Genomic DNA, 8,584 nt, shown 5'->3' with positions numbered 1-8,584 from the left:
AGTTGGTGATTTTGATCCTTAAGTATTTGGATCTTCTCAACTAATGTATCACGTAACTCGATGAACTCAGAAACAGTCTCTTGAGAGGTCTCAAACTCTTCTTGAGTCTTCTTATTCCTCTCTTCTGCTTCATGCAGATAGTGAGCATATCGTTGAACATCACACCTCAAGTGTTCTGCTCGACGCTCTAACTCGTCTTTGTCCAGCTCTAGGCAGTAGTTATGCTCCTTAAGTTTCTCTAGCTTCTTCTCTAAGCTCTTAATGTAGCTACTCTGTTCAGCCATATCCTACATCCAAATCATGAAAGTGAAGGTTCAGAAACGATATCAAGATTACAAGTCGAACTATAGACAATTACTGGAATGAACAGAATCAGTATGTCTATAACATTTAGTAGAAGAAAATGGCTCAAAAATTTTCGGTATCAGAATAGCGTGAAAATTTTTCTAAAAATCCTTCACATTAAGAACATGAATGGTACCAAGTTTGGTGCAAAAATATTAAGCTTTTTGAAAATGAAAATTCCTCGAAGTTTCAAAATTTTGGAAAATTTTACGGAAATGATGATATCTCTATCTTAACGAAGGATTTTGGGGTTCGTCGGTGGTGCTTCTAGCTTAGGTTCTCCTCGTCGAGAGCTTTCCAACGCATACTTTTAATAGTAAAAATTCCTCCTGGATCAAAAGTTATGGCCGTTTGAAGTTTGCGCGAAAAACACCTCAACTTCCATGCCATTTGCAAGGTCTACTGCATGCGCCTACTGGAATTCGCGGGCTACTACAATTATGATGCTACTGCAATCAGTCTGCTGCTTTTCTAGCACTGTTAGAACCAGTCTGCTGCATTCCGAGTCTACTGACCCAGTCTTCTGCATTCAGATCTGCTGGTTTTCGTCTACTGGTTCTGATTTCGGGCTACTGGTTTTGGGTCTACTGGTTTCCATCTACTGGTACTGGTTTCCATCTACTGGTACTGGTTTCGGGCTACTGGTTTTGGGTCTACTGGTTTTCAATCTACTGGTTCTGGTTTCCCTTACTGATTTTTCCCAACTATAAGTAGTTAGTCTATATTTTCAGTAGTCTATTACAGTAGTTAATTTTCAGAAGTTTATTACAGTAGCTTATTTCAGTAACTTTCAGAACTTAATTTCAGAACTCTATCAGAACTTATTACTTCTAGTTCCTCCTCCCCAGATTATGAAACCTGGTTTGCTCTGATACCACTTCAATGTCACGCCCCGAGACGGGGGTTGGTTGACACCGGCGTTGCTCTCAAATTCACATTCGAAAACAACAAGCCTCAGAAGTACAGAATTCAGAAACCAGTCTTTTATTCATAATAATGAATATTCAATGTCTGATACAACTCAATTAATAATGTTTTACAGCGAAAATGTAAAACCAGAAATACAATGTCGGAACAGATGCAGCGGAATTTAAAATATGAATCAGAATTGAGAACAACAATCTTCATCACCAGCCCCAAAATTGAATCTGCTCTTCTTCTTCTAACTTTTCTTGCTCGTTCTTATCTGAGATGGGTTTGGTGGGTGAATGATATTATTTTCACTCAGTAAGCAGGGGCGGGAATAACTCTCAGTTTTCGAAATCATTTTCAACAGAAACAGTAATACAATAATATACAGAAACTCATCTTTTCAAAACAGAAATCAGAATTCAGAAATCACAGGTTTCCGAACAGAAATCAGAATTAGTAAGCACTGAGCACGTTAGTGAATTTCATGGCTAAACTGATATCAGTCCCTTATATGTTCTCTCCTCTAAGGGGTGAGGCCAGAATCAGGATCAGAATTCAGAAATGTTCAGAATATATATTCCTACCATTAGTTCACTAGGGAGTTTCAGTGCTTCAAAATCATAAATCAGAAATCAAACATACAGAACTGAACTTTAAAACAGAATTATCAAACGGATTTCAAGATATTTATACATAAGCCCACTTACCGTAATTTGCTAGAATTTCGGTTGAAGTCTACTGGAATTCTGGTTGCTCTTCCTACTGGATTCTATTGCTCGAAAATAAGTACTCCTTTAGCTCGAAAATTCAAGTGATAGTCTCAAGATTTGTGAAACCCAATTCAGAGGTTTGAGAGTGTTATTTATAGGCCAAATTCTGACTGTTAGCCTCTCAATTAATGACCATAATCTGCCATTAACAGCCTTTATTCCATGCTAATGCTTCAGTTACAAGTCTAAGCTGAATCAGTAACTGTCTGCTGCTTTCTCGCTCTTCTGCTGCTGGATTCTGTCTGCTGGAAAATACATGTCTGCTGGAAAAATACCAGCTTCTGAAATATGAGTTGCTGCTGGAATTTCAGGTTCTCACATGGGTAGGGTTGACTTGTCTCACAAATTAAGATCCGTGAGACGGTCTCACATGAGACCCACTTCTAGTTAAAGTGGAAAAATTACGACAGCAATTGTTCGTCTTTTAATATTCATATTGGATTTATCGGATCTTCATCCATAGGATCTCAAGTATGAAGATGGATTGAAAGTTCGATTCTTTTTTAACTATACGTTTTCAAATGATATTCACATTGTTCATATATATTATTTTTAATTTAAAAAATTTCTTATAATTTAATCTTTAACAATTTTCACACTGAACTAACAACTGTCTATATTGTTTTTATTTGTGTTGAGATCATTAGGTCTTTCTCTAAGAGTCAAATCATTACTCTTCCCACAGACTAGATATCTAGTTGTGAGCTCAATTTATTACATGGATAAGACTCACACATCATGCCTTAAAAATATGGCTTCAACGAGCTTGCCTTTGCATGTCAACTAAATTCACGACAATTATATTTTATGGGCTAAAATTTTAATTTTTCTGGATTGTCGTTCTTTTTCTACTTGGGCTACCTAAGCTAAATAAAAAAAAAAAAAAAAAAAAAAAAAAAAACTATTATTGGTTTTTTTCCTACTTGAGCTACCTAGGCTAATACAAGTTGAGCTAAAATATCAATGTAAAAAAAAAATAGTAAAGCCCATTTTGGGCCATACATGTGGCTCCGTCCTTGCACACTGAACCTAGAAAAAATAGAAATATATTTTTTTAATCAAATTGTATATCCTTATACTTTCTCTATTAAATTTAATCAAATCTATAAAAATAATTAACTATCATATATTGGTTATATTATTGTTGATCGACTTTTTAAAATTCTAAACTTAAACATCTTACATCATGTGTTATATAGTTTAAGTTTTTTTTGAAGAAAATGTATCATTTATTATCATATAATCACAATAAATTACTTTTAAATAAATAATCAAATTGCCAATGATAATATATTTTATTTTAATTATATGACGACGTAGATATGATATTTTCAATCAAATGAGTAATGATTGAATGAATGATAATACATTGTCTATGCAGAAAAATAAATATTTGAACAGTTGACAATGAAGTTATTGTATTAAAATTTCAAAATAAGAGAATTGAAAAGATCATTTGTAAGATAAATATTTTGTAATGCTTAATGATTACTTGATTAATTATAAGATTAAATATATTTATTTATTTCTCTATTATATTATATTTTATCTTACACGATGCTAGCTCTCTCTATGCTCCCGCTCTTTCATATAGGAAATGAACAAAAAAAAAAGACGAAATATCCAAGAGCAAGGTCCTTTATGCAATAAAGATAATATATTGTACGGTTGCAGAGTGATTATTGTGTGTGTGGTCGTTGATTTTTCTAAATATTATATCATGCATGGTTTGATCATAGGACCTACTCACTGTTTACACATTATTCATATGTGATACTGTGCATTTTTGCAAATGTCATCTTTCAAAATATTGGTTGCTATTGTTGTGAAAATGTAAAAATTTATGATAAAAAGTAAAAATCCCAAACTCTCAAAATTTACAAAACTACACACTTTATAAAAATTTTCTCTCTACTCAATTGTGATTTTCTTCACAAATGAGAGATCTATTTATAGAATTTCTTTACAAATAATCCAAAAATAAATTCATCATTACATATATCATCACACACTAATTTTCAATATTCAACACCTAATTTTACCTAATTTTCAACATTCAAATATTCAATACACATATTTTAAATATTATATTTTCAACACTCCCCCTTGTGATGATGATCATAATGATTGTCTTCATCACGTGTTTTTATACTGTCTCGTTAAAAATCTTACTAGGAAAAACTCATTGGGATAAAAACCATAGTAAGGGAAAAAGAGTGCAGTCACGTAAACTCCCCCTCACGTTGACACGAACAATTCTTCACAAATTTCGTAGATTGCGCATCCCAATATTATATATATGCTTTCTGAATATTGTCGTAGGAAGTGCCTTTGTGAAGAGATCTGATGAGTTTTTACTTGATTGAATGTGACGAACATCAATACATTTATTCTTCTCAAGCTCCTTGTTGAATGCGAAGAACTTAGGAGGAATATGTTTAGTTCTGTCGCTTTTTATGTATCCTTCTTTCATTTGAGCAACACATGCAGCATTATCTTCATATAGTATCACAGGCTTCTCGTCGAATGATAATCCGCGTGAGATTTGAATATGTTGGGTCATTGATTTTAACCACACACATTCACGGCTTGCTTCATGTAATGCAATAATCTCGGCATGATTTGATGAAGTTGTTACGAGCGTTTGTTTATGTGAACGCCAAGAAATTGCAGTGCCTCCACGAGTAAATACATATCCAGTTTGAGAAGGTGCCTTGTGTGGATCAGATAAGTATCCAGCATTGGCATAACCAATTATACTTGGTTTAGCATCTTTTGAATACAAAAGTCCCAAGTCTGTTGTTCCTCGTAGATAACGGAATATATGTTTAATTTCGTTCCAATGTCTCTTTGTTGGATATGTGCTAAATCTTGCCAATAAATTTACGACAAAAGATATATCAGGCCTTGTACAATTTGTAAGATACATAAAGGCACCAATAACACTTAAATATGGTACTTCTGGATCAAGAATATCTTCATCATCTTCACATGGACGAAATTGATCCTTTTCTATGTTCAATGATCTAACAACCATTGAAGTACTTAAATGATTTGATTTATCCATATCAAAACGTTTAAGGATCTTTTCTGTATAATTTGTCTGGTGAACAAATATTCCACATTCTTTTTGTTCAATCTGTAAACCCAAACAATACTTGGTTTTTCCAAGATCCTTCATTTCAAATTCTTCCTTCAAATATGACACAACTTCTTGAATTTCCTTATTCGTTCCAATGATGTTTAAATCATCAATATATACAGCAATAATAACGCATTCGGATGTTGTTTTCTTAATGAAATACAAGGGCATATTGAATTATTTACATATCGCTTTTTCATCAAGTGATCACTTAGCCGATTATACCACATTCGGCCGGATTGCTTTAACACATATAATGATCTTTGAAATTTTACAGAATAACATTCTCTGGGTTTTTAACTTTGTGCTTCAGGCATCTTAAATCCTTCATGGATTTTCATCAAGTGATCCATATAAGTAAGCTGTAAAAACATCCATAAGACGCATTTATAAATTTTCAGATACCGCCAAGCTAATCAAATACCGAAACGTAATTGTGAAACCCCGATCTTTTTCCCGAAGATAAGAATTTTGATGATAAGCCTAATTTTGGGATAAATAAACCTAGATCTAAGATTTGATACGATATTGATACTAGATAAAGATCTAAGATTTGATATAATATTGATACCAGATAGAGATCTAAGATTTGAAATGATATTGATATATTTGGATAAGGATGATGATGCATAAGATATGATATTTATCCTAGATTTAAAGTTTGATTCGAAGTCTAAACGCGAGAATAATACACGATCAGGATAGCAGCCAACCCCTATAAATAGGAGAGCCATGCCATTCAAAATTCACACCTTCACATTTTCGAAATTTTCTCTCTAGTTCTCCCTAGGAATTTTCGACACTTTGCTCTCTTAGTGTGCCGAGTATCGAAGCTCTGTAGCAGTCTAGATCCAAGCTCAGTTTCGAAATCCTACCATCACCAGTTCTCATCTTTCAAATTATTCAAGGTTAGTGGGTTTTTGCTATATTATAATTTGCACACTTGTCCTTCGTAAGTGGGCTTTTGTTATTTATATATTCTTTCGTAAATGAGATTTTGTTTGCCACACTTGTTCTTTGAAGTTGGCTTGTTTTAAAATATGTTGCATATGAATTATTTCGTTTTTGAAAGTTCGTTCGAGCATAACTCTTTTTTCATGATATATTTTCTTCAAGATTTGTCAAGTTATTATGTTCAAAGCACTGTTAGGATTCGATTAGATATGGGAAAGGATTTCCGAACTATGACCCTTATATGGTGGGATGGTAACCGTTGTACGGCCTCATTCCATAGAGGATTAACATATTGGACATGGCCTCACTCCTTAGAGGATTAACATATAGGAGACTGATATCAGGAAAGGATTTCCGAACTATGACCCTTATACGGTGGGATGGTAACCGTTGTACGGCCTCACTCCATAGAGGATTAACATATTGGACATGGCCTCACTCCTTAGAGGATTAACATATAGGAGACTGATATCAGGAAACCAAGGAAATGAGATGACTTTCAGTGCTATACAAGTATGCTAAACAAGTATGTGATATGAGTATGATATGTGATGACATGTTGTGATTATGAAGTGTGAGTATTCGTTATTATTCCAGTTATGATATGCTATGTATTCAAGTATATGTATATTTTGCTTCATGTCTCGAACGGCCCTCGCTTGCTGAGTATTACCAAAATACTCACCCCTTACTTCCTCCCCACCCAGATAAGAACGCAGAGCAAATGGATGAAAAGGAGCAAGAGCAATTTTGGGGATGGTAGAGGATCCCGAGTTATTCCAAAAGTTTTAAGCTTAGTTTATATTTATCGCTTCCGCACTATTAAAACATTTTTTAATCAGTTTATTTTGGTATTTAAGTTGTAAAGACGATTCTTTTGTTGATTATGAGAAATAAACTGGTTTTGGTATATACTGTACTGCAAGGCTTGTTGTTTGACGATTATGTGATTGTTGAGCAACGCCGATGTCGACTAACCCGGTCTCGGGGCGTGACATTTAAGTGGTATTAGAGCCGCCAGGTTCATAATCCAGTTGAGAAAAAAAATCGGCAAGATCATGCAAAGAGGCGATGCGGTCCCTTCTGGAACGACCCAACGAGTAATATCCATAACGAAATTGAGAGGCATGGTCCGATAACGCAAAATTCCTTCGTTTAGGCCTCCAAAACCGCGTTTTTGCCATTTTAGGAAAGTTTCGTAGAAGAGCCTATAACTTTTCGTAGGAAATCCAAAGTCGATTATGTCAACTGTTCTGGAATCCTCTCAACGTATTCTTTCAATCCATATGTTTATCTCCAAACCTTCCATTTTTGGAAATTTTTGAAAAAAATCTCATTCGATCAATCCGACAATACCCTTTATTTCACAAGTTTACTATTCGGTACCTTACATATTGATTATTCATATCTTTAATTGTATTCTGAGCATTTCCATTTTTCTTGATTTCAGGAAATGGCTCGTATCTGGATCACAGCTCGCAAGAGTGTCACCACCCCCGTACTAGACAAGGATGAGATTATCAAGAACCTTCAGGCATCCATAGTTCAAGAGAGAGAAGATAATGCAGAATTGGTAGGAGATTTGAATAACCTTCTAGCCACAAGACACGACTTAGAGGAGCAGAGAGAGCACCTCCAGTCAAACGTCCAGAAGTTTTCTCACTACTATGATAAGGCAGAACAGGAACTTGTTGCGACCAAAGAACTCCTAGCAGCTGCTCAGTCCGAGATAGCGGAGCTTAAGGCTCAAAGAGAGCAAATCTGCTTTACTGCGGTATACCAACGTCATAATCAAGATGTAGCGACTATCCAGGAACTACAAATGTCCGTGCATAACTTAACCCTACACCATGAACAGCTCGTCAACGAGGTTCATCAGCTGGAGGAAGTCCTCATCAATGTGCAGCTCGAAATAGAACCAATAGAAGGCCCAATGGAGGATGAGGCAGTTGGAGACGGCGAGATTGTAGACGATTGAGTATTAGTGTAACGTCCCGAAAATCGAAAAGTCCACGTAAACCACATGTATACAAATTATTAAATTTCTTTGGTATTTTATTAAATTCTTTTAAAGCATAAAATGCATATTTATTTTATTAATTTGTGTTTAATTATTTTTATGTATTTTATGCATTACTATTGGATGATAGAATTTATTTCACGAACTTTTAAAGGTTTATGCATTAAAGATTTTTTAGTTTCATTTCGCGCTCAAACGAGGATCGGAGACGGGGAAATTTTCAAGAAAATTATTTTTATTACACGATTAATTTTTATTAATTAATATAAGATGTTTTAAAGGTATTTTTAAAGAATTGAGATTTATTGGGTATTTTTACCCGCATGATTTTTATTTTTAACGGTGTACAAATTTTTTTGAGGGTTCGACTAATATTTTCAAAAACTTTTCAACACGAAATATTTTTCGGGAGTATGTTTGGATTTAATGAGCCTACTTTTA

This window comes from Primulina tabacum, chromosome 15, assembly GCF_025594145.1.
Source record: "Primulina tabacum isolate GXHZ01 chromosome 15, ASM2559414v2, whole genome shotgun sequence".
NCBI classification, from domain to species: domain Eukaryota; kingdom Viridiplantae; phylum Streptophyta; class Magnoliopsida; order Lamiales; family Gesneriaceae; genus Primulina; species Primulina tabacum.
Note: the sequence above shows the minus strand (reverse complement) of the source record.